The sequence below is a fragment of the Trachinotus anak genome, unplaced genomic scaffold (assembly GCF_046630095.1).
Source record: "Trachinotus anak isolate AG129_WGS33_773 ecotype Australia unplaced genomic scaffold, CSIRO_AGI_Tana_v1 ptg000001l, whole genome shotgun sequence".
In the NCBI taxonomy this organism is placed as follows: domain Eukaryota; kingdom Metazoa; phylum Chordata; class Actinopteri; order Carangiformes; family Carangidae; genus Trachinotus; species Trachinotus anak.
The window spans coordinates 3,328,354-3,334,324 of record NW_027273852.1 but is presented as its reverse complement, the minus strand read 5'-3'; positions in this window follow the sequence as shown (position 1 = coordinate 3,334,324).

Here is a 5,971-nt window from a genome sequence, read left to right as displayed (position 1 = left end):
ATTATGAAGAAAGAGCCATTAGTGCTATTAGAAAGGACTGAGGGAAGATGACTATGGATTCATTCTAAATAAATCATATACATTTGTTAATTGCTACAGTTCCATCAATGTAATTATTCTGAGAATACAGCCAACCACACAGTTTTTAAGTGATGGATTGGATATTCTGTGGGTTCTGACGATGAAAAAGCTTAAGACACAGAGGGACACCTAAATCCAGGGTGATCCAACAGTCTTCCAGATGACACTAAAATATTCATAATAACAGGCTCATTGCTAAATCAGCAAGGATACATTCCTTTCTCATTAAGCAATCCTGAATGCTCACTTATTCTAAAACAAGACATATCTAAAAGTAGTGTAGAAGAGAGTTTACCGAATTAATAAGATGATAAAAAGATTATTGCAAAGAACCCAAGTATGTTTATGTTTCCCTTTTTCAGTTCATGTTGTTGGTATTTGTAGTACAATGAGTCTCTAGAACCATCTTTCCATTGTCACTGATACTAAGACATAGTTGAATGACCTTAATTATTATATTACTTGCCTGTCTAGAGAGTACATTTGGATTTGAATGTGGTCTTTGTCTTTTGTTGTTTTACCACATAACTGTTTCTTGGTACCAATTTCACTATTTCCTTAAAATAGGTGAATTGAATCATCAGCTTGTCTTGTATGCAGATGATATTGTATTATTTCTTACTAGAAATCCAATAACACTCAGAAAACTAGAAAACTGACACAGACATTTACTTAGAACAGACAGATGACAAAATTAAAAAAGAAAGGAAAAAAACAAGAAAACACGGCAAAGTATACACAAGATAGCACAACATGGAAAAAGCATAGCGTGTAGTATTCTGTAAGGCCTATGTAGTAATTGTAAGACCAAACCACGCAAAGTGATATTTGTATATTAAACTTTAATATCTAAGCTGACGTATCTCTCCACTGTTTGCAATAAGGCAGGACTGGAATTTGTATAGATAAACTAAACATAAATGATATATTAGATTTATTAAACCTAAAAGTAACCTATGGGGAGTGAACACAATATTAGCAACAACTGACAATGAAATAACCTTTTTGTTCATTCCCCTTTAAGCACAGGACGAGGCAGACTGTTAAGAATGCTTCACAATACAATTCAGTTCAATAGCACAGGATTTTGTACGGCCCCAACATTATCATGGCAAATAAACAGCAATCTGACACAGTCTCTTCAAGTATCACAAGGTTGTGTTTGGTCTATGGCTTTTCTATTGTGTTATAGTGTGCTGGTGTATCTGCTTTTGTTTCCCCTGCTGTTGATTCTGGATATATACAAACATGAGGCTGGTGAAATTCCAGTGGTTGGGAAGTGCTTATTCCAAAATGCTGCATTGAAGCCATTAATAATGATTAACATTATATTAATACTAACAGTAAAACTTATACTTGGTCCTTTTTATATCTAAAATATATTTGCCATTATAATTGTAATATTAATTAAATAATAATAAGCTTACACAGATTTACATCATTTGGAAATGAGTTATGCGCAAACCTTAACTTTGTATTCAGCTTGCACTGTAGCTGGACCTTGTACAAGTCATACCCCACAGTGCATTAAATATGTGTCATGCTGATGTGAGAGCTTTAATTGGCAGTAGTGGTAACATCCTGTAGAAGCCAGTTATTACTGAAACGCATCAAGCCGCAGGGTGTTGGTTTTATACAACCGTGTTTTATTGGATCTGGCCCTAAGGTGCAGTACTGTTTCATTAGTCTCCAGTTCCTGACCAATGGCAAAGAATAGACAGACCTGTCAATTAAAATCTGATATCAGTCAGATCAGATATGTAAGCAGGGGTTACATTGGATTAATAGCCCTGGGACTTGAACGTTTTGAGATCCTCTGTGAGGTAAGGGATCAGACTTTCTAAATGTATGCCAACCCCTGCTTATAAGCTTAGCTGAGAACTGATAATAGCATTAGTCAACTAAACGTAAATGTGAAATTATGAAAATTAATTCATATTTCAGTCAAAAGAAAAGAAAACTTATTGAAAACTTTGCAGTAAAAAGGAACAGTTGAACTGTGGCTCTAAAATCAACAGCTCTGGCTCTGTCTGAGGACACTATCTCTTTTTCTGGCTTTTTAAATGTATAACTACAGTAAAACTACTTACGTAAATGGAAATAGTAGCAGATAAAATGATGAGGAGGCAGTGGACACCCTGCCCTAGGTTCAGTATTTATGAGCTGCCTATTATTTACATTTATTAATTTGGCAATGAGGTATAATCTGCTTCCTGGCTAGTTTAAAAAGTGCTTTTCTGAAGCAAAGTCTTGCAAAGGAACAAGTTTTTTTATTTGTGTATAAGTTTTTGACTTCAAGAACGGCCTCAAAGTTTGAATCAACCCTGTCTCCTAGACATTACATTTATATATAACTAAACAGCAACAGCAAATATGTTTTGAAGGTGATGTAATTGCAGGCTGGATTATGTTCAGAGACAATATTTTTCATTCTCTTTTCTTTTTTAATTAATGAAGGTGCATATTTATTAACAGCAGCAGCCACCAGGAGGTGGTGAAGGTTGATGGTGGGCGTACAAAGACTGCAGTGCACATCCAGAGTCCCATGTGTGGGAATAATGTTGTTGTCACTACAGGTGAATATTGTACTGCAAAATCAGATATTTTGGCAGAAAATAAAATACACTGTCAGTTAACACTTTACTGATTTTTTGTGTAACTTGAGAAAAGGGTAAATAAACAATATATCCTCATTACATTAAGAAAAAATGTAATCCAGTTGCAAGTAGGTTTCATACTTGGTATTGCAGTTTAGTTGTATAGAAACCTACTGATTTGAATGATGTTGAAAGTTGCGTCTTTTTGGCAGTGTGTAATGCCAGGAGCTCAAACCAAGGGAATACCACAGACTTTCAGGTGATACTGTGCTCATAATATGCCTAGTTTTATCTGCTCTCCAAGTTATTGAGGTAAGAGCATTTCCTTCAGCAAATCTCTACAAAAGATTCAGGCATGTAGGCCTCAATTTTCATCAGGTGAATAGGCAGGTAGCGGCTAATCCAGGTCCATCAGTTGAGGCCTGACAGATTTGACCCTCTTTGATAAGCAGCCGGCGAACCGTTGAAATGCTATTTTGTTTAGTTGTGCCCAGAAGATGGTTATATAAATCCTATACAAAGGGCATATGTTTGCAAACTCATATTTGAACATATTTAGTTTCTTAAGTTCAGCTGCTGGATGATTCCTTGTGTGTGGCCTTGCTTTTGCTTGTTAGCCATCTCCCGTATCAGCCCAAAGGCTTATAGTTTATCAGCCTGAGGTGTTATTAGTTGCAGGAAAATTAAGAGTGAATATATGAGGTGGTAAATAAATTGGTACTACATGGACAGGTGATCAGGTGGGTAGATATTATAGGTGTGCTATGCATATGTTTCTGTGTTAGATTTTTTTGGGTTGTTCTAAAAAAACTTGATGGAACCCTTCGAGCCATTTTCACTCATACACCATGCTGCAGTGCCTTTCACTGCTTTAAAGGCACCAGGGAATCAAACTGAGTGCTGTGTTTGGTCATGACTGATACTCTACTAGACCCTAACCCTCCTCTGATATGCCATAGAAGACAATGGATTCTGTCTAATCCCAACCTGTTTTCAAATTGGCTGCTGATGAAAATAACAAAGTCTTCACTGCATGTTTGATTGAGGCTTGTTTTATTGCCACAGAGAAAAGGCCCTCAGTGTTGAACTCTTATTCAATTTGATCTACGTGAAAACAAATATTATCCAAAAACACATGAAAAAAAAAATTATCAGCAAATTACTTTGCTTACTTCCCATTAGTGTTTCTTACTGGAGGGCATTGCTGCATAAAACATGAATTATTTGGATCTTCTCAGTTTCGTTCGAGCCTGACTTCCCACTCATCCCTTTGGTGCATTGTTTCAGTAATTTTTGACAGCACTTGTGTGTTCATAGACCAGGATCAGTAACACATGGCTGCTTTAACTGCTCAGAGCCCTCCTAAGGACATTAAAGAGATAGAAGTGGGAGTGTTGGGTTGGGGAGGGTAGGGGAATGGGTCAGGTGTTTGAGAAAAAACAGAGTCTGTGAACCTTTGTCGTGAAGAGTAGCTTATTGCTGGCAGGGAAAGACGACAACACACACACACACACACACACACAGCTCTCATACACACAGACACAGACTAACTGCACAGCTGCTTGTGTGTTTTCAGTGTTTTCACCTGCAGTATAAGGAGATTACACGTAGCGGTGAACATTTGGCTTTGAAAAACACCACTTCATTTTGAGGACTGATGTGGTTGGCTGCATCTTGCTCTGGGTGCATTCAAATGAGGAGTGAGTAGGTTGTAAGACACAGAGAAGTAGCTCATCATCACCAATTACCTACATTGACAGGCTGAAGAATGAATTTCGCTCCCTGAAGAACATGACATCTTTCATTCTTCTCTCACAATACAATTAGTTTGAATATAAGTGCGTTCAACATGTGAGTAGTTAGACCTACATTTTCTCAATGCCGCCGTAGTTTTACAATAAATCAGGTTTGACTGAAAACTGAATGAGAGTTCAGTAAGATGAAAAACTAATTAGAGTTTCCAGCTGATTCAGTGAAAAGGTATTAAAGGGATAGTCCACACGATCCTCATTAGTCCCATGATCTTGAACAATTTCGTGAGAATATGTCTCCACTAGATCCAGATAAAAGGGAATAGAAACTCCACACCATTAAGCAAAAGTCTCTTGAGGTGCTCATTTGTCAGTAAATGTGACTGTGAGCACACTGACAATAGGCCTGTAGCATTACTGGTCACTGTGGTAATAGAGCTAAACTAAGGCAGAGCTTATCCAGGTGTAGCAATACACCTGAAATTCATATTCTCAAGGCAATTAAGTAAGTCACACAGGCACTGCTGATACGGTAGTTAATTAACAAGAAGTTAGTTCTTCATTTGTTCCCTACACATCCATGAGTAACAGCTCAGGATTTTGTGCCAACATTTTATTTTGTATAGCCAGTTTATTGAGCTCTCATCAACAGCTACTTACATATATCATCTCCTCACTCTGACAACAAGCCTTTTGCTGCATCCTGGGTGGTATTCTCTAAAAGGTAGCCTATATAAACCTGTTGTTTTAATTCCATCAGCCTTGTTCTGAAGTGGTGTTGTTCAGGCTTTTTTGCAAGTTGGGTCTATTTTTGTGGTGTGGACATTATTCCAGTGAGTGATAATGACACCGACTCACCAGCTGAGGAGAACTGGAAACACCGCTATAAACACTACAAAGTCAGGCAGGACAAGAGACAGGAGCAGTCAGAGGATCAGACAGGTTGTAAACAAAACCCAGGTTAGCCAAAGTTATTTGGAGGGGAAAAGAACCATGAAATTATTAATCAAACTGTTTGTTAGTAAAATCTATCACAGTTTGTAGACCGTGGATCACTGTTGACTCACTGTACCTGCTGTAGTTGAGCCCTTACACAGTTTCCCTGGGTAACAGGCAACAATTACAGACATCTCAGGTGTTCAACCTCCAACCTTCAAATTCCACATTTGAAAACTACTTACATTCAAATAAGGGATTTCAGAGAGGTTTTTCTCTGCATCTGTGCATTAGTGCTGAGGGAGAGACTGTTGGGGGTAAAACCCCTCTTCTTTGTCTACTGCTCTCCATGACCATCTATTCTGAGTTTCAGTAGAGCTGAAAATGTAGGTGTTGTCACTGACACTACTTTTGTGTTTTGTATTGTCAGATGGTTGCATGAGTACAGAATACTTTCCAACTCACAACGGTGGCAAACAGTTCAACAGCTTTGCCCTGTCATACTGTACTTAACTTTATGCAACACAGTCTCTTTCGACAATTGAGGTCACTTCTCTCCCTTGCTTCTTAAACCTGCATTCACAACACATAGGCTACTGTATTACA